Genomic DNA, 21,882 nt, shown 5'->3' with positions numbered 1-21,882 from the left:
CACTGAATGGCAGATGGCAGGTCTTCCTTACTCAACCCTGGGTTCCCAGCACAGTTCTTGGCTTCACGCAACTGTTTGATAGACATGAGAGTGTGCAGGGGAGTTGTTCAGATTGTGCTATGAAATCAAATGTGGCCAGTAACAGGTAAAAGGACAATGAGGGCACTAAAGTGACTTGATCAGCAATTCCCTAAATTTGGTGTGTCAATGCTAAGATCCTCACCACTGGGAACACAGAAGGAACCCTCTTTTACACTATGCCCTTGGTTTCTCAAGTGGTCTCTGAAGAGTACAGCTTAACTCACAGTAAATTCAAAGCAGTAAAATGGGCAATTTATTAGCAACAACTGATGACAATCGTTGCCACTTGTGTGTGTGCTCTCACATCCTAAGCAGTGGCATGCATGAGCTCCAATACTTTGATCAAGTATTATTATCTCAGGTGGGGAAAGCAAGACATACAAAAGTTCAGCGCACAGTCCCAGGTCATGGAGAAAACACACAGCCTTTGGTCTCTGCCTTACTACACACACCCCATATCCATTCATTCGCTTAACAAATGTTGAAATCAACATCTTCTATCAACTAGCAACTGAAAGAATTTATCAACTACAAAGCTTACTCTAGGGGCTCCTCTAGTGAAGTTTATAGATACATTCAACTACAAGACAAGATAAAATAAGCACCAAGTAAAACCATAAGCAGCAGTAATGTAGAAGCATAAGTGGGAAGAAGTATGGCCATTAATTCTGACCATGAGCAGGAGTGAAGGCTTAGGCAGGGCCTTGAAGGAGTGGGAAATTCTCTCAAGGCTAGGGACAATGGGAAGGGCATTTTCTTCCAAGGGAGGCCCCTGAGAGTCGGGCCATCAGATGGTGAGGCTGGACTCCAAAGGTACCAAAAAAGGGCGTGAGAGCAAAATGGTGCCCTACAACTCCAGTGTTCTGGCAACACCAGAGAGAAGCCATAAGAACAGAATGAATTAGCTCCCAAGATCAAGGTCCACACAAAACCTGGCACTGCAGCACACAAGAAATTAACACAACATTGTAAATCAACTATACTTCAACTAAAAAAACAGATAAACAGAAAAAGATGGCACTCCAACAACAATGTCCACTCTCTCCAATCTAACTCTCAGTCTTCACATTCTTATCTCACTGGTGTCATAACTAAAATAAAATAGGAGTGCTTCTCCAGACTTTCCCTTGGATTCCAAGTTGACAAGCAATTGGCTGAATGTGCACCCACCCCAAAATCAAGCACAGTGTTTAAAGATCATGGCTGAGTCGGTTCCTAAAGCCACTCATTACATCTGAGAGATGTCTGATCCTTAAAAATAACTGCTTCCAAAATTCTCAATTAATTGCTCTAGACTTCCACTATAAACCCACCACTTAGGACTCTCTTCCTCTACACATATCATTGAAACATCCTGAATAACACATAAATTTTTAATCCAAGAATACCTCTGGGTAGTGTTGACTGAAAAAAAATACACAACCTAAAAGATGAGTTGTGTTTTATTTGGTGGACAAAACTGACATCTCAGAGAACTCTGAGACACTGCTCAGAAGAGGTAAAGGGGGAGCCAGGCTACATAGGAGTTTTTGTAACACAGACCAGATAGTTGGAACATAAAAAGATTACTGTGAAAGAAAATCAGACATCTCAAGAAATTTACTGCTTTTTCATGTATGGGAAAATGCAAGAGTCAGATATCACTGAAATCACTCCTTTGAAATGCCCCTCAGCTCTCTGGGACCAGTATCTTGTGTTTTCTCCTCCTGAATCTCTGGGTGCACCTTGGCAGTGGGGGAGCTGCAGCTGTTGACTGCTAGATGAGAGGACATCCTGCCTCCATCCTGAGTTCCCTGAGGGTTCATCATCAGGCGGCTGTAATGTGATGGCTGCAACATCCTGTTTACTGACAGGGCGGGCAATATTTTTTCAATCACAGTAGGTAGAAAACAACAAATCAACAACCCAATCAGTAACTAGAAGTTTTTATCATGAGCAATTTGGGGGAAAATTTTGCCCTTTGCTAAAAATAGCAGTTCAGAATGCTAGGAATATCAAATTAAGGAAATGAATTATTTATGAGTAATAAAGCATAATTTGGCATCATGTTACATCTATATGTTATAAAATAAGGAATTTTCCAGAAAAGTCACTAAAAGGTCCACCAGTAGCTTATCTGGATCCGGAATCCCCACCACAGGCCCCACTTCCCACCTCTTTCCATCAGCATTTCATGAAATTGCTATAAAACTTTTATAAAAGGAACATGGCAGAAGGAAATACAGTCAAAACTAGGAGAGGATTCTCTGTCTACAAATCAATCACATAGTCATTAAACCCATTTTCTGCACCTTAGAGATCCCCAAACATGATCATACTCTCAGCTACCGAGACAGGAATAATGAAAAGCTTTTACAATCATTTGGAAGTTTTCATTATAAGAGTTGGAAAATCCAAACCATACTGGCCTAAGCAAAAAAGAGATGTATTGACTCATGTTACAAAAAGAAAATCTAGAGCAAAACTAATGTGAGATGTGGCTTAAGCCAAGGACCCTACTATCCCATATACCCATGTGTCCTTTTCAGAGAAATGACTGTCACAGGTCCTGGTATCATGCCCACCATCAAGCCATGAGGAAAGGAATATCATCTGAGTCCGTCTTGTCCTTTTTATCAGGAAAGTAAAAATTTTCCCTGATAAACCTCTGCTCATATATTACCTGCCAGAAGTTTTACATAGACATCCCAGACTGCAGAAGCTAGGGAAGAGAAAATGTAACTTACCCAACCTCTAAGCACATGGAAGAATGGAGAAGTAGTTATGAACGGGGATTTGGAAGCCGGCCACCAGGCTCAGCAAAAACAACTATAGAGCCCCTAAAAGTAATAGGTACATAGGAGAACAGGACGGTGGTTGCTCCAAGAGGTAGGTCTACAGTTAAAAAGAAGAACTGGTAGATTATCTGACAGTCTATCTCTGAGCTGCTGTCTTTTTTTTTTTTTTTAAACATATTATACAGTTGTTAGAAATCATGGGAAGATGTGATGAGAGATTAAAGAAAACTCACCAGGGACTTCCCTGCTGCAACTAAGACCTGGTGTAGCCAAATAAATACTTTTTTTTTTCCAAAGAAAACTCATCAACTGAATATTTTTAAAAGGCAATTAGTAACTTTAGGAGCAAGAAAAATTATAGAGAAAAGGAGATATAATCATAGATGCTACTCGGCTCATCAGTGTACAATTTTTATATAGTCAAAATTATACCTAATACAGATTTAACCAAAAACCTTAATTCTGGGGAAACTGGAGAGGGGAAAATGAAAAGTTGTGAAGGGTCACAGATTTTACCTGACTTTAAAACTAACAAGTTAGCCTGTCAGGTTCATGGATGCTGGAAGAAGACATGAGACTTTTGGGTCAGAGATAAAGGATAATTTATTACTCATGGCAATAGCAGTAGCCAGGGTGACATCTTTCTCTTTTTTAATATTCATATTTATTTATTTATTTGGCTGTACCTGGTCCCAGCCGCAACACTCAAGATCCTCAATCCTCACTGCAGGACATGGGGGCCTCAGCTGTGGCACATAGGATCGTTTTTAGCTGTGGCACGCCTCTTAGTTGTGGCACATGGGATCCAGTTCCCTGACCACTCAGGGGAGCACAGAGTCAGCCACTGGACCACCAGGGAAGACCCTCGTTTTTCCCTTGATTCTAAAAGCCTCTATTCCCCAGCCATGCACATTCATGACACCTGTATACATCGTGAGCTGTGTTGCAAGAGAAGAACCCCAAGCTTTGTGAAGCTGAACCTTTCCTCACAGGCAGTAGGCAGGCCTGCTCTTCTCTCTGGAGGAAACCCCTCTCTCCCTCCAAAACTGTAAGCAAACTGCTCTCTGCTCTGGAGGAGATATTACTGCTAGCTTGAAGGCTGTATCTTTGAAAAGATGATCTGAAACACAGGAGTTAGCATCTCTGCTCACAAGACATGCAGAAACACCCAAGACCCAGAGAGAATTATCTCCCAATGGGGAAGAAAGTTAAAATCTCCATAATGTGTTCATAGAAACGCCAAAAAGTAATGACTTTAGAAACACAGGGTTTACAGAAAAGCACAGGAGAACCATTGGTAAGTGACTGTCTCTGGGGTAAGCACAGCTATGTGAGGAGGAAGGAGGGGAGGGGACCCAGAGGGAACAGTTTTTTGTTATTGAATTTAGCACTCTCTGACTTCAATCATCAGCATGTATCATTTTGAGAAATAAAATTCATCTTAAATACATAAAAATTTAACAAGACACAACCACTGTGTATTCATTCTCTGGATACATCTCAACAATTTATGCAAACACTGCAGACCAGAGACCTCTCTAGAAGTGACGCATGTGGCTGTGACCATGCGTACAGCAGAGATGGCAATATTGGATCTTACGTAACTATGAAATGCATGATCCAGCTGACAATTAAGGAAAGCTATTCCGAGTGGAGGTCAATTCTTTATAGACTACACACACCATGATCAACATGTATGTACCCAGGGTTATCTCACCAATGAATCACTGGTGAAAAGCAGAACTCAGTTTATCTGGACTACCAGATGATGAGCCAAGTTCCACAGGATGGTACAAAGAAGTGTGCAAACAGTTCCCAAACTCAAGGAGCTTAATTCTTGGTTGCTAACACCGTTCAGCACCTCTGATTAACAGAGAGAGATGGGGGACATCCCTGGTGGTCCAGTGGCTAAAGGCTTCTCACCCCCAATGCAGGGGGCCTGGGTTCGATCCCTGGTCAGGGAACTAGATCCCACATGCCACAACTACAGATGCTGTGTGCCACAACTAAGACCTGACGCAGCCAAAGAAATAATTTTTTAAAAAAAGAAAGAGAAGGGATTTGCCCTGGAAGGAGTTCTGAGTTCGGAGGACAGACTGGAAGGATGACAGAACAAGCACTGGTGGAAACTGAGCAAGACAAGGCGCTGAGAACAGAGCCAATAATATGTCCAGGTTGACTCTGGTTACAATGCCACTAGTGGTCACTCAGCACCAAGCTACCTGACTCCTGGCCAGGAAGGAATCTTAAAAGACAGCCTCACTGGACTCAAATCCCCTGCAGAGATTTCTAATTGGTTTAGCTTTGCTTTTGTGCCTCAGCCCTGGGAAAACAACTTTCTACTAGAGCCCTACTGGTCCTACCAAGGACAAAATGGTGAGAGTCTCCAAACACAGGAGAGGGGTTGAGAGGCTGGCAGACAGAAAATAAAATAAAAGGAAGACACACTATGAAAATACAGCAATCAACCAATGACAAAGGAGAAACTTCAAAATCTCTGTGCCATGCTTAGTCGCTCAGTCATGTCCAACTCTTTACGACCCCATGGACTGTGGCCCACCAGGTTCCTCTGTCCATGGGATTCCCTAAGCATGAACAGTTGCCATGCCCTCCTCCACAGGATCTTTCCAACCCAGGGATAGAACCCAGGTTTCCCACATTGCAGGTGGATTCTTTACTGTCTGAGCCACCAGGGAAGCCCAAGAATACTGGAGTGGGTAACCGATCCCTTCTCCAGGGGAACTTCCCAACCCAGGAATCAAACTGGGTCTCCTGCATTGCAGGTAGATTCTTTACCAGCTGAGCTAACAAGCAAGCCCCTTACAATTTCCTCTTTACACAAACTCCTATGTTCTCCCAGTCTTTCTATATGGGAATGCTTAATCCTCCAAATATTCTTAAATAGGTAAAAATAAGTTTGTAATTTGGGGAGGAAATAATTAGTTCTCCCATCACCAAATCTCTCTGCTAAAACAGTTTCTCCACTAGAAGCATTCATAGACATTCTTTTCTACTTATTTCCAGGGAAACAACAGGTATTTGGCAGTAATAGAAAAACTGACCTTCAGTTTTCATCAAAGTATTACTCCTACTCAAATATCTCATAATACTGAACAATGGAATATCTTCGCTCCCAAGACACAAACACACCCACTCTCGAGAAGGATGCTGTCCAATATGGTACCCAAGAAACACATGTAACTACTGAGTATATGAGATGTAGTGTGAAAAAAATAAAATGTGCTGTAAGTACAAAACACACATTGGATTTCAAAGATTTAGCATGAAAAAGGGTAAAACACCTCATTAATGATTCTTACATTACAAAACGCTGGATATTTTGGATATATTAGGGTAATTAAAAATATCAATGAAGTTAATTTTACCTGTCTCTTTTTACTTTGCTTAATGTAGCTCCTGGAAATGTTTTAATGGCTTATGTGGCTCTCATCTGTGGCTCAAATTCTATTTTGTTTCTATTAGACAATTCTGCTATAGACACATGGGCCATCCAGCTCACATTCCCAAACAATCAGTGCTATAACAACCCCCCCAAGATGATGCCTCCTAAGAAGCCTGCCACCACTTAGGAGGAAATGGGGGCCCAGGGGCTTTCAGAGAGATCTGCTCCCAGGCTAGAACAAAAAGAGGAAAACATTTGCAGTTCACCTTTGCCCAGTACTTATGAATGAGTTAAGCAAGACAGATGCAGTTAGAAAAACTAATAGCTTGAGCTTTTCTAACCAAATATGGTTGATGATGCTGCACGCATGCTTAGTCGTGTCCAATTCTTTGTGACTCCATGGATTATAGCCCGCCAGGCTCCTCTGTCCACGGGATTTTCCTGGCAAGAATACTGGAGCAGGTTGCCATTTCCTCTTCTGGGGCTCTTCTGGACCCAGGGATCAAACCCATGTGTGTCTCCTATGTCAGCAGGTGGATTCTTTACCATTGAGCCACCTGGGAAGCCCAACCAAATATTATGGCTTCCTAATTTGAACAGTTCGATGTAACATAAATCACTACAGATGGACTTTATTTCAAATGAATGCCTAAGCATGTATTATAGCTGCCCCCCCTTAAAATTGGGGTTTCTCCAAAGAACTGCACATACAGCCCAGAAGTAACATTCAACCTGCCCCTCTGATTTTACATTAACTGAAAATCCGTTCATTTATCAAACAAGCTACATCAGCAATTCATAAAAAGTCACTAATCCAGGTGAAGAATAGATTTAATTCATCAGAGGAAAAGCTACTGAATTCTTCAGAGCCTTGAACAAACCAGTAAAAAAGCCAAGCCTTCCCCCTGACCCAAGCTCAGACAATTAAAATCTTTCTGACCTCAGCTTTTTTTACATTGCAGTTCTCCAGGTTAACTCATTAGGCCCTGTACAATCAAACTTGGAGCTGTTCCACCAATGCAAAGGCTAATACTAGCAAAACACAAATACCAAAGTAGCCCGAATAAACTATGAAAATAAAGATGGAACCCTGAATGATGACTCTGAGAGACAACTTGCTCTTATTCAACTTACTCATTGAATCAATGAGTTCAATAAACCCTGACAACCCAGCTACTGGCTCCAGGCAGGCAATGTCACAGTGCTGGCGAGACCCAACAGAAGAGAACAGGTGCCTGCTGCTGAGATGTTTCAGTGTGATGGGGTGGGGGGAGATACCCTGACTACCAAGAGGGACACATTAGGGTGCTGGTCTGTGCAAAGGATAGTGAAGACCCACAATGGTAATTTAGATATGACGGTGCCTGATCTATGGTGTGAGTACCGGAGAACTGAAGGACTAGTGTCCTTGGCATGGTGACTTCATCACTTAAAGGTAATGAAATCTACTTGCAACTAAGAACTTATTCTTATTTCACCAGAAATAAATTGCATCTGTCTCTGCTTAGAACAAAAAGATAGCCATCTTTTGTATAAAAATCTTTCCCTAAGAATGCTCTATTTATGGGACATGTAAAGTTTAAACCTCTGCTTTCAGGAGGCTGGCACATCAATTATTCAATAATAAATATCTCTTCAGTTCTGATACCAGATTTGCACGTTCCCAGTAAAGAATAACCTGGGATTAGATCCAAATGCTCACAAAATGAACTCACAAAATATATATATATACACATTATTCCGTAAAATAAAAAAAAAATCAAGAAATCTCCATTTTGAAAATGTACTTCATCAAATAAACAAAGTTCACTTGTCATAGAAAAATGCTATAATGTTTCTAAATGTAAGTAACAGAAATGCCAGAAATATCCTTGGATTAAAAAAAGCCCCATGCAAAACAGACCCACGTAAGAAATACAAACTCCAAGGGGTTTTTTTTGGAAAAATGGAAATGGCAGTAAGTAGTGTTTATTAGGAGAAGGAAATGGCAACCCACTCCAGTATTCTTGCCTGGAGAATCCCAGGGACGGCGGAGCCTGGTGGGCTGCCGTCTATTGGGTCGCACAGAGTCGGACACGACTGAAGCAATTTAGCAGCAGCAGCAGCAGTGTTTATTAATCTCTCTGAAGTCCCCTAATAAAAACATCAGAGAAAGTAGGATAAAAATAAAACAAAAACTCAAACACTGACAACAAAACTAGCTGAAAGGCATTGCCAGAAAACATAAAATATAAACACTGGCCTGAATACTGTGATTAGTATTTATCTGAACACTGATCAGAAATTATCAAGAAAACAGAGGGACTTCTCTGGTGATCTAGTGGTTAAGACTCCATGCTACCACTACAGGGGGCCCAGGTTCAACCCCTGGTTAGGAAACTAAGATTCTACATGTTGCAACTAAGACCAGGCACAGACAAATAAATAAATAGATTTTTTTTAAAAAGAAGAAACAGGAGGAAACTGCCAAATGAAAACAGATAACCACTGGAGTTAGTAGTAAGTCAATCTGAGAAGGCAGTCCAAAGTGCGAGATAGTCTTACAAGCTCCAACTCATGGACACAGGACAGCAATTAAGTCTGCTAAAGCTATATGTGCTGAACTAAAGGCAAAGCTCTCTCTTAGGACTGAGCTCCACACTTAGAAGAAATTACTAGAAGCAGAATCCAAACTAAATAGGCTACACGCAACTGGGGCAAAGAAAAGCTCTATCATAATGACAAATGAGGAACAGGAGCAAAACCAAAGAAGCAAATCCATAGAAGGAGGCCATATTTTTTTAACTGCTTTACAGATAAAAAAAGATCTAGAAGCTCTCATGCTCCAAAAGGTCTCCAGACTTATCCTTCCTCATAGAAGTATAGGAGGTCTTGTTTTACTTAAACATGAGTCACAGAAAAAGATTGCACTCAAATATTATTCAAGTAAATAAAAGAATGAGAAGCAGGAAAATATCCCTATATGTGGTGAGCACACACTAGAAAAAAGTGATGCAAACTCTAACATAGACTCAAAAAGGAGTACAGTGAAATAAAGAAAGTGGCATGTGTATGGAAATATGTGTATGCTATGCTAAGTCGCTTCAGTCACGTCCGACTCTTTGTGACCCTATGAACTGTTGCCCACCAGGCTCCTCTGACCACAGGATTCTCCAGGCAAGAATACTGGAATGGGTTGCCATACCCTCCTCCATGGGATCTTCCTGACCCAGGGATTGAACCCGTCTCTCTTATGTCTCCCACATTGGCAGGTAGGTTTTTTACCACTAGTGCCACCTGGGAAGCCCATATGGAAATATATACATACCAGAATTTAAAATTTCAGACACATGTGACTGGAGAAACAAAACATCTGAAAAGACAGTTGAGAGAACTCAGCAAAGCCTTAAAATCAAAAGAAAATTTTAATTTCAGCAATGAAGAGAACACTAGAATGACAAGAACAAATAAACAGTAATGCTATTTTCTAGAAAATGGAAAGGAAGAAAATCTTTAAACTCAAAAAGATTGAAAAATAAAATGATTTGAGGAAAATTAAGAGATATAGAGGGCTTCCCAGGTAGCTCAGTGATAAGGAATCTGCTTGCAAATGGAGGAGATGTAGGTTCAATCCCTGGGTCGGAAGATCCCCTGGAGAAGGAAACGGCAACCCACACCAGTATTCTTACTGGAAAAATCCCATGGACACAGGAGCCTGGAAGGCTACAGTCCATGGAGTCATCAAGAGTCGGATATGACTGAGCAAGCAACTGAGCAACAGATATAGATGACAGGTAAAGAAGATCCAACAGACCAACCCCTGAAGTTTCTCAGGTATAAGACCAAAGCAATAGAATAGAATACTAAAAATGATACTTTAAGAAACATTTCTGAAATAGAAAGACATCAAGCTACACCTTCTGTCTGGGAAAAGTTGATCCAGAAAGCAATCATTGAGATATAGTTTGGGAAGACTCTTGGTCATTTTTTTCAAAGTTTTATTTAGGCATCTGAAAAAATGATCAAATCACTCTTAAGAAAGAAAACCAATGTCGTTAAACATTGACAGGAGTGCCTTATGTCATAAGACAATGATGTAACATATTTAAGATATTTGGCGGGGGTGGGGGGGAAGTGAACCAAGGATTTTATATTCAGCCAAAATGAGCTTCAGGTATAAAGGTAAAAATATATTATATACGCGCAAGAGTTCCAGAAATGTTCCCATGAATTCTCCCTGAGGAATCTAGCAGAGAAAGAATTGAAATGAAACATCAGTATAAGGAGTGGCAGTGACTCTCAACAATATACAATATACAACAATATAGTATTGATCTGTAAAACTAAGACTAAATGATGGCTACAAGAAACACAATATAGTGGTTGGTGATTTAATCACTAAGTTGTATCCGACACTTGTGACACCATAAACTGTAGCCCGTCAGGCTCCTCTGTCCATGGGATTCTCCCGGCAAGAATACTGGAGTGGGTTGCCATTTCCTTCTCCAGGGGATCTCCCCAACTCAGGGATCGAACCCAGGTCTCCTGCACTGTAGTCAGATTCTTTACTAACTGAGCTACCAGGGAATCCCCTACACATTGATCTGACAATGTGAATACGACGTAATATTTTAAAGAGAGAAGAAGCAGGGAGAAAGTATATGAAAAGAATATGTTCACTGACTGTTTATGGGTATATGCTGTGAGGAAAAGGATATTTCAAATTAGATGCTATGGAAAAGAGTGGAGGAGAAAGAAAAGGTGACTAATTCATAGTAAGGAATCAGTAGACAATGGCAAAAAAGCAGGGAGGGATGGAAACAAAAATTAAGTACAGATACAACCTTAATCATTTATCTGACCTTTATCTCAGTCGTCCTCTTTTTTTGTCTCGCTTGGCGTTATAGTGCAAGGATCCACAATATAAGAATGAACACCTATACGCATACCATCAGTTTTGAGAAATCTTAACACTTCACTACATTTACACCAAAAGGGTATTTTGGGGGGGTTGGTTTTTGTTTGTTACTTTTGTTTTGGTGGGGAGATTGTGAACATTACAGTTACGGATAAAGCCTTCTGCATATCCTTCATTGATCCCTTGTGTCCACCCCTCCAAGCAAGACACCATCCTGAGTTTACCTTACCATTCCCATTTTGTTGCTACACTTCTGTATCCACAAACAGTGCAATAGTTAACAATACATTAGTATTAGTTAAGATTATATCATTGGTAGAGTCTTCCATTCTTAAGCACTGTTTTCCAATGAATCCACATTAGAAGTTCTAGTTGAGCAGTTCTCAATAGAACAGTAGGGGTAATGTTGGAAATGTGTTGGGTTGTCACTGGTTGTTAAATGTGGGCCTGAGGAGATGGTACTATCTAGTGAATGAGAGGGAGCCAGGGATCTTAATATTCTAAAATGTTGAAGAGACTTCTGCGCAATGAAAAATTTTCTCTTTTCCCATAGGATTTCAGAAAACCCACAAGATATTCATTTAGGTGAAAAAGTATCTGAGCCTAGAATTCAATTCTATTTTACCTCTACAGGAGACTTTGTTTTCTTTTGCATAGTTTTATATATATACACTCATTTTTTAAAGGAAATACCACGTAAATGAAAAGGAGAGTATGATTGATTTTAGTGAGACTTTAACGAAGAGTTATAAACCAGTTCAAAATATTAGGTCACTAATAGCAACTCCATTCCAGGTTTTCAAGACACAATACAAAACGCTTGTATCAATCTGTCCTCGTAGGTGTCACATTTGCGATGACTCTACATGTGCACATCAACACACCTCTTCAGTCCTTCTTTCAAAATGCCCTACATTTTGTAGACATGTAAAAAATGTAAACAATGAAATCTTCTCTCTTAGATCCCAATTTCCTCCTTATACACAAATGTAAACAACTAACTGCTTAACTGTATCTAAAAACATCATCATACCAAGCATTTATACAGTCACATATACACTATTTTCTTCAAAATTACCTTGCTTTTATTTCTCTATTACTTTGCATTTAGGATATAATGTTATTTTTATAAATTGTGTATATAGATGGGAGTTTATTTTAAGATAGTAGAATGGGTATGATAAAATGTAAGTTATAGGACTTCCTTGGTAGTCCAGTGGTTAAGAATCCGCCTGCCATTGCAGGGAACATGAGTTCAGTCCCTGGTCTGGGAAGATCCCACGTGCCTTGGGGCAACTAAGCTCACGTGCCACAACTACTGAAGCCCCCATGCCCTACAGCCTATGCTCCACAACAAGAGAAGCCACTGCAATGAGAAGCCCGTGTACCGCAACTAGAGAGTAGCCCCTGCTCTCTGCAACTAGAGAACGTTCCTGCACAGCACTGAAGACCCAGCACAGCCAAAAATAAAAAAAAAAAAAAAAAAAATATATATATATATATATATATATAAGTTATACAAAGGGTACCCTGGATCTCACAAAGCTGAAAACTGATGCCATATACAGAGAGCCACAGAACTAAGACACGGAGTTTATCAGTTCTCCTGTTAATGGATATCTATCTCCCTCTGAGTATTTTGATATTACAAACCAAAGTGCTGTGAACAGTCTGTGCATCTCCTTGAACACATATAAAAGTTGCATGCTTTGTAAATATCTTCTCCCAGTTGTGGGCTCATCTTTCGTTTTATATAGTTCTTTCTTATGCACAAAGATTTCAGTCTGCTTGTAGACAAATTTATGAATGTTTATTTTACTAATGTTAAATTTATTCATTTTTTATTGTTGTAGTTAAATTAACTGATGTTTGTGCTCTCTGTGTCTTAAATTTTAAAACTTTCTTTACTTCCAGGTCATATGCATATTCTCATACTTTCATTTAAAAGTTTTAGATTCCTGCTTTTCAGGTTTAATGTCTTAACTCACTTGGAATTTATATTTGTCTGTGGTGGGAGGTAGAAATTTATGTTCATTTTTCTGCACAGACAGCCAGTTGTTTCAGTACTGTTACTTCCCTCCCCAATCTGTGACGCTACCTCTCTCACATATCAAATTTCCATATGTGTGGTACTAATTCTGAACTCCCTACTTTACCTCCTTGGTCTATTTGTCCCTAAAAATATCATAATCTCAACTGCTCTAGTGTTTTGGTCTTTTGTTATTTTTTGGCCATGCCATGCAGCATGGATCAGCATGCAGGATCTCTAGTTCCCTGACCAAGGACTGAACCTGCATCCCCTGAAGTGGAACCATTGAGTCTTAACCAGTAGACCACCACAGAAGTCAACTGCTCTACTGTTTAAAGTTTTGACAAGTCCATGTACCTTTTTCTTCAAAATCACTTTAACTATACTTGCCCTTTATTCCCCCACATAAATTTTACAGCTTTACTAGAAAAAAAATTATTGGAATTCTTAGCAAAATTGCATGTATTCAGGTTAATATACGAAAAATTTATATCTTTATTGTCTTCCCAATCATTAAAACAGGATTTGTTTCTTTATTCAGATTTTATCTAATGCATTTTATAACTTAAGGAACTGTATGTATATTAGATTTATTCCTTTTGGCTTGTTACTATAAGACATGGTATTGTGATGAAAATTAAAAATTCTATTCCTGGACAGAAAGTGAAGAGGAATTAAAGAGTTTCTTCATGAAGGTGAAATAAGAGAGTGAAAAAGCTGGCTTAAAATACAACATTCAAAAAATGAAGACCATGGCATCCAGTCCCATCACTTCACGGCAAACAGATGGGGAAACAATGGAAACAGTGACAGATTTTATTTTCCTGGGCTCCAAAATCACTATGGATGGTGACTGAAGCCATGAAATTAAAAGATGCTTGCTTCTTGGAAGAAAAACAATGACGAACCTACACAGCATATTGACTGGTTGGATCTCGTTGCAGTCCAAGGGACTCTAAGAGTCTCTCCAACACCACAGTTCAAAAGCATCAATTCTTCAGCGTTCAGCTTTCTTTATAGTCTAACCCTCACAACCCTACATGACTACTGGAAAAACCATAGCTTTGAAAAGACGGACCTTTACTGGCAAAGGAATGTCTCTGTTTTTTAATATTCTGTTTAGGTTGGTCATAGCTTTTCTTCCAAGGAGCAAGTGTCTTTTAATTTCATGGCTGCAGTCACCATCCACAGTGATTTTGGAGCCCAAGAAAATAAAGTTTGTCACTGTTTCCATTGTTTCCCCATCTATTTGCCATGAACTGATGGGACTGGATGCCACGATCTTAGTTTTTTGAATGTTGAGCTTTAAGCCAACTTTTTCACTCTCCTCTCTCACTTTCATCAAGAGGCTCTTTAGTTCTTCTTCACTTTCTACTGTAAGGGTGATGTCATCTGAGCCTGGCATGCTGCAGTCCATGGGGTTGCAAAGAGTCGGACACAATTGAGCAACTGAACTGAATGCAGCATATTAAAAACCAGAGGCATTACTTTGCCTCAAAGGTCCACAGTCAAAGCTATGGTTTTTCCAGTAGTCATGTAGGGATGTGAGAGCTGGATAATAAAAAAGACTGAGCACCGAAGAATTGATGCCTTTGAACTGTGGTGCTGGAGAAGACTCTTGAGAGTCCCTTGGACAGCATGGAGATCAAACCAGTCAATCCTAAAGGAAATCAACCCTGAATATTCATTGGAAGGACTGATGCTGAAGCTCCAATATTTTGGCCACCTGATGCAAAGAGCGAACTCATTGATGCTGGGAAAGATTGAAGGCAGGAGGAGAAGAGGATGACAGAGGATGAGATGGTTGGATGGCATCACTGACTCAATGGACACGAGTTTGAGCAAGCTCTGGGAGTTGGTGACAGACAGGGAGGCCTGGCATGCTGCAGTCCATGGGGTCGCAAAGAGTTGGACATGACTGAGCAACTGAACAATAACTTCTGTGTTGCTATTGTACAGGAATATACTTGATTTCTGTATGTTAAACTTCTATTCATCCACACCAACCTTGCTGAAATTTCTCATTTAACAGTGTCTGTCTGCCAACTCTCTTTTCTTTTCTATGTAGAGCAGACTATACTATCCATGAGCAAAGCTGGTTTCTTATTTTCCCCATCTCCAGTCTATGTATGTACTTTTATTTCTTTTCCTTGCCTTACTGCACTGGCTGGGATAAACTGCAAACTATCAAAACTGCACTGTTTTGATAAACATTATTTATCAAAAATAATGTTGAAGAAAAGTGATAATAGCAGCATCCTTATCTTCATTCTAGATTTTACAGGATTGCTTCTAATATTTACTACTTACAATTGTTAACATTTTAAGTTAGATAGTCTTTATCAGGGTAATTCCCTTCTTGGCTAAAAGTTTTATCTTGCCTTGAATTCTATCAAATGCTTTTTGTATATCTACTGAAAGACACTATGACTTTTCCTCTTAATTTACAAACATGGTAAATTACATAATAACTATTCTGACTACACCATCCTTGCATTCCAAAATTAACACAATGTGGTAAAGATGGTTATTTACCGTTTTGTTATATAAACACAGATTCAGCTTGCTTATCTATAAATTCTCTAAGGTCTTTGGTTTTTTGTATCAAGGTAGTACTACTCTCAAAATAACATTGAGAACTCCACTGGCAGGCCATTGGTGAAGACTCCAATGCAGAGGGCTCAGGTACCGTCCCTGGTTAGACAGACCCCACATGACACATGGCCTGGCTAAAATTAATTAATTAATAATAAATTTTTAAAAAATTATATGGGAAGTTTTCCTTCTTTTTCAGTGAAACAGAATACATGAGAATGGGATTATCTAATCCTTATATATTCATAAAACCACCTATAAAACCATGTTGGCCTAGATCAGAGTTTCTCAATCTTGCACTGTTGACATTTTGAGCCAGGTAATTCTTTGTTTTGTGGGGGACTGCCCCATGCATTGTGGGATGTTTAGCAGCATCCCTGGCCTCTGCCAACCAGATGACAGTAGCATTCCTAGCCCCAATTGTGACAACAAAACATGTCTCCTGACATTGCCAAATGTCCTCTGGGAAAGGAGGGGGCAGGGAGTTAGGTGTAAAATCATATCTGGATGAGAGCCAATGGCTTAGATTAACTTCTTTAATTTAAATCAAGCATACTTGGTCACTTTTTTCCTTGAGTCAATCATAACAGACCATGATTCTAGAAAACTATGCATTTCACCTAAGGTTTCAAATTTATAGGCATAAAACTATAAATAGTCTCATTGACTATGTTTTTCTTTATTCCTAATTATTACTCCTCATTTAACTTACAATTACTTTTCATTCATTCCTTTTCTGTTATGATCAGTTTAACTAGAGCTGAACCTATTTTATTAGTCTTAAACAGCTTTTAGTATTATTGATCCTATTTTATCTTTTTCGCTTTCATTAATTTGTACTCTTTAACGTACTGTTTTCTTCCTTTTACCTATTTTGGATTTATTGTTTTTCTGTTTCTTAGCCTCTTGTTTTAGATAGTTTTGCTCATCAATTTTTATCTCATTTTAAGTTCTAAATATTTTTAAATATTTAGCACCTCTCCCCCTTGTGATATGAGAGGCAATGGCAACCCACTCCAGTACTCTTGTCTGGAAAATCCCATGGACTGAGGAGCCTGGTAGGCTGCAGTCCATGGGGTCTCGAAGAGTCGGACACGACTGAGCGACTTCACTTTCACGCATTGGAGAAGGAAATGGCAACCCACTCCAGTGTTCTTGCCTGGAGAATCCCAGGGACGGTGGAGCCTGGTGGGCTGCTGTCTATGGGGTCGTACAGAGTCAGACACGACTGAAGCAACTTAGCAGCAGCAGCAGCCCTTGTGATACTCAGAAAGGTGTTAATTTCCCACATATGTTGTGGCATATAGAAGCATTTTAGCTACATGCTATTTCAAATGTTCATTGCATTATGAATAGATAACACTATAAAATACAAAGTCTTAGTAACTGAATGAGACTTCTTTTGTAACCATGGAAGTGGTCACATTTACAAATGTTTCATAATGTTAAACAGACTTGTTGGATGCATGGTTCTATATTGACCCAATGGGTCAGTGTTCTTTAAACTGAAAGTTACAACCCACTGGTGGCACATAAAATCAGTTTGATAGGTTGTGACCAGCACTTTTTTAAATGAAAGAGACATGTTCTTAGTGTACTTTTCTTTCTTATTTTAAAATCTCTGACATCAAGTCACTCACACAATGGTCAGCATGATATAGGTCAAAAACATCAATTTTTAAATTTCCACCAATTCCAAAACAGTCTCAGACACCTCTAAAAACAATGACTATTCTCGATTTCCTCTTTTTTCTACTGTTAGAATTCTTATTCATTTACATTAGAAATTTGCCTAACTTCATGTCTCTTAGAAAATATGAAAGAGAAGTATCACTCTGGGCTACATTCTGGATAAGTTTCTCAGACTATATTTTGGTTCACTGTTTCTCATTGGTTTCTAATTCACTTAGTATATTTTCACTATAAACTGCTGTGTTTGACACTTCTAGGGAAATACGGCAGGATGGTTCCTCACGGTTACTTTTGTTTCCCCTGAAGTCACTCAGTAGTGTCCAACTCTTTGCAACCCCATGGACTGCAGCCTACCAGGCTTCTCCGTCCATGGGATTTTCCAGGCAAGAGTACTGGAATGGGCTGCCATTTCCTTCTCCAGCGGATCTTCCGACCCCGAGATTGATCTGGGCCTCCTGCACTAAAGGCAGATTCTTTACCATCTGAGCCACTAGGGAAGCCCTTCTGCTTCCCCTAAAAAAATTCTAAACTAAGAGCAGAAAGATTAAAAAAAAAAAAAAGACAAACCCATTAGAAAAAGAAAATGGAAGAAGCAACAAAAACTATTTTTAGATGCTAGAAAACATATGGGCAACTAGTAATTGATTTAACAGACTCCAGAAAGCAAACTCCTAAGACAGCAGTGTGAAAGCAAAAAGGCAACTCAACTTACATTCAGGGAACTGAAGAAAAAAAAAAAAGAATTGGTAGCACAGTGTAACAAAGAGAAGACTGAAAACAGAATGGCTGGTTCAAAGTCTATTTAAAAAGCCCTTTCCAGGTTCCCTCCCCAACTCCTGTCAGACATTAGAGATCTATTCTCTGAAGAAGGTACAACAGTTTCTTATTTGAGGAACACCAGACTCAGCTAAAGGTGGGAAAACCAAACTGAACTCTTACCCAGCAGACCAAGTGAAGAATTCCAAATAGAATGATGAGATCTCAATTTTCCACCTCAACTCAGCACACACAATTCAAGCAGTAAGTGTCTACCCTCTAGGCAGATCAGAAAGCCCTTCTCTGGGCAACCTGGGAAGCCCAGGAGGAAGGACCAGGAAGCATTAAACTGGGATCCACCCAACAAAACAGTCCACCACAAAGTCCACCCACATATTCAGAACTAGTCAGCTTTTAAACACCCACTATTTTTGTCTTTTTATTTTTTCATTATGGTTTATCACAAGATACTGAAATTAGTTCCCTGTGCCTTACAGTAGGACTTTGTTGTTTATCCATTCTCTGTATAATAGTTTCAACCTGCTAGTCCCCAACTCCTAATCCATCCCTCCCCTACGCCCCTCCCATTGGCCACAAGTCTGTTCCCTATGTTTGTGAGTCTATTTCTGTCTCATATGTAAGTTCATTTGTGTCATATTTTAGATTCCACATATAAGTGATAGCACATGATATTTGCCTGACTTCACTTAGTATGATAATCTCTACGTCCACCCATGTTGCTGCCAATGGCATTATTTCATTCTTTTTCATGGCTGAGTAGTATTCCATTGTATTGTCTACACATACCTTCTTTATCCATTCATTATTGATAGACATTTAGGTTGTTTCCATGTCTTGACTATCGTATTTTTTTGGGTTTTTTGGGAGGGATGGCTATCATAAATAGTGCTGCTATGAACATAGGGTACACATCCACTTTTTTTTTAACACCCACTCTTAATATGAGCAGACTATCAAGGATCACCACTCACAAGATTCCTCAAAAAAACAATAAACCCAAGGAAAATGGGAAAAATAGCACCTCAGAGAAAGACAATACAAGAACCAGAAAAAGATTTTTTTAATGTCATTAATATTTTCTCAAAGAGATAAGAAAAGGCCTATGAAAAAGATCAGTAACACAAGAGTTGGATGATTTTTTAAAAGGCACACTCAGGCAATTAAAAATAAACTTGACAGTAAGAATGAAAAGCTCAATAGAAATGTAGGAGTATAAAGTGGAGGAAATTTCCCAGAATGTAGAGCAAAGAGATAGAAAAAGATAAATGGGAAAAAAAAAATAGAAAGGAAGGGCATACATTCATGAAAAAGACCCTACCACAGCAAGTCTCATACAAAGGATTATGATTTAGAAAGGTTTAGGACTTAAATAGTAACCCTAGAAATAAGAGCTTCAAAACTCTTAAGGAACGTTATTTGTACTGAGAATTTTCTATTAAGCCATCAGTCAAGTGTCAGGATATATTAATGACATTTTAGGCTTGAAAAAGCTTCCTTTCCCGTGTGCCCCTTCCTAGGGGAGCTAAGAGAAGATAAGCGTGTCAACCAAAGAAGAGAAAAACATGGCATCCAGGAAACAGGGGACTCAACAGAGGAGAAATACAGGGAATGCCCAAATCCGTGGTGAAGGGTGATGCTAGGATGCAGGATGCCAGGATGCCTATCAAATAGAAAGGGCAATCAAACAGATTAACAAATGTCAAACAGCTCTGAAAGAGATTTCTTAAAGAAAACACTGACAGAATTATTGATGCATCTTGAAAATATTACAAAGAAGCTGAGGTTGAAATAAAAATGCTGAATTAGAATTTAATAAGAAAGAGATTCAGAGGGACTTCTCTGGTGGTCCAGTGGTTGAGAATCTGCCTGCCAGTGCAGGGGACACGGGTTCAATCCCTGGTTGGGGAAGATTCCACATGCCGTGGGTCAGTTAAGCCCATGTGCTGCAACTACTAAAACCTGCGTGTCCTAGAGCCCATACTCGGCAACAAGAGAAGCCACTGCAGTGAGAAGCCCGTGCCCCACAACTAGTGTAGCCCCGCTCGCCACAACTAGAGAAAGCCCAAGAGCAGCAACGAAAATAAATAATTTTTAAAAAATAAAGAGATGCAGAGAATAGTAAACATAGGAATAAACAAAACAGAACTTACATATTAAATACTAAAACCAGAGAAAATAAAAAATGGTGCAGGAAAGAGGTAATCATTCTTTGCCATATAGTTCAGTGAGCAAGATTTATGCAGTCATAATAATGCAAACCATAACTATTATGCAAGGATGGAAATTCAGGAAGTCAGCATGTCTGTGTGGGGCCAGGAGGAGAGTAGAGAGTAAATTATCTTCTTCCCTGCTGGGAAGTCATCAAGTAACACCTTAACAACAAGAATTCAAGAACTGGCATTAGAAGCCTGTTATTTTTAAAGGTATAAGAAAATGCAAGAATCAACTAGAGAGGCAAAGTGATTGCCAGCATGGAGATGAGGAGAAAACAGAGAGGAGAGAGAGTTGCAGGGGTGGGGGTGGGGGTGGGGGTGGGGGCGGTGCTGCTACAGTTCTTAACTTTAAAGACCACATCCACATGGGACTTCCTTGGTGGTCCAGTGGTTAGGACTCTGTGCTCTCAATGCAGGGAGCACAGGTTCAATTCCCGGTCAGGGAACTAAGATCCTTCATGCCGTGCAGTGCAGCAAAAAACAAAACTACATTCATGTTATGGCTTCCATAAAAACAACAAAAATGTATGTTTATTTGTTTGTTTCCCAGTTGCTCTTTTCAGTGTCCTTCACGTGTTTGATTCCTTTTTTTATTGTCTATTCATTAAATATATGCATTTTACAGATTCTATCAGATTCTCTTCTCATCGAGTTCTAATCATGCTGCTGTATGACTTAGTCATCTAGTTAAGATCCTTTCTCAGGAGCTTCCTAATGTTGGATTATGCGCTCAGCATTGCTGGCGTGTCACCCATATGAGGGTACTGGGACTTAATGGAGGTTCTACACTTGCTTCCTTCAGGGATTCCAGGTGTATTTGCAACACAGGACCATACCCATGTCAGTATTTCAGCTTGAGGGTTCCTAGGATACCCGGACAGGATGAGCACCTATATAGGACCCCATGGTGTAACCCCTGGATTCTCCCTCAGTGACTCCCCATTCATTCCTTCAGCTGCCAGGAATGAGGGCTGCCAGTGGCTCACAGCTCATCCCTCTCCTGGATCCGCCCTCTACTGAAGGAAGCTCTCACCCAAGGTCACACTTCTCCATGGGGCAGCCCATACCAATGACAGGTCTAGCAACCTTGCTTCAATAAGACAATTCTGAACGGCCATCCCAGCTCCGAGTCCCTATGGGTCAAGTCTCTGAGGTAACAGCACTGTCGTTCAACTTCTCCCCCCGCCCAATCCTGCTTCCCTTGCTTCCTTTCAGAAATTATTCCTGAGAGCCTCTCCCAGCCCCCATCCCTGATAAACCTCCTGCAGTGAATCTCAGAGTCAATTTCTTAGGAAAGCAACCTACGAAAATTCCAAAAACAAATGAGCACAAGGTCATTCCCATGGTTATAAATTCTAGTAGAAGCCTCCCCACACAGAGTTGAGCGGTCTTCCTGGGTTGATGGGTGGGTTTATTCT

The 21,882-nt window shown here is 39.9% G+C and overlaps 1 protein-coding gene and 1 non-coding gene across 2 annotated transcripts in view; one reads left to right on the top strand and one right to left on the bottom strand.

Annotated features, from left to right (window-relative positions):
* TMEM163 (transmembrane protein 163) overlaps positions 1-21,882 on the bottom strand; it is a 259,119-nt gene that overhangs the window by 222,232 nt on the left and 15,005 nt on the right. The window lies entirely within an intron of this gene.
* TRNAE-CUC (transfer RNA glutamic acid (anticodon CUC)) lies at positions 20,838-20,910 on the top strand. Its single transcript has one exon. It is a non-coding gene; the product is annotated as a tRNA-Glu (tRNA).

The sequence above is a fragment of the Giraffa tippelskirchi genome, chromosome 3 (genome assembly GCF_054371585.1).
Source record: "Giraffa tippelskirchi isolate mGirTip1 chromosome 3, T2T-mGirTip1v1.2.pri, whole genome shotgun sequence".
Lineage (NCBI taxonomy): Eukaryota > Metazoa > Chordata > Mammalia > Artiodactyla > Giraffidae > Giraffa > Giraffa tippelskirchi.
This window is presented reverse-complemented; position numbering and strand designations above follow the sequence as displayed.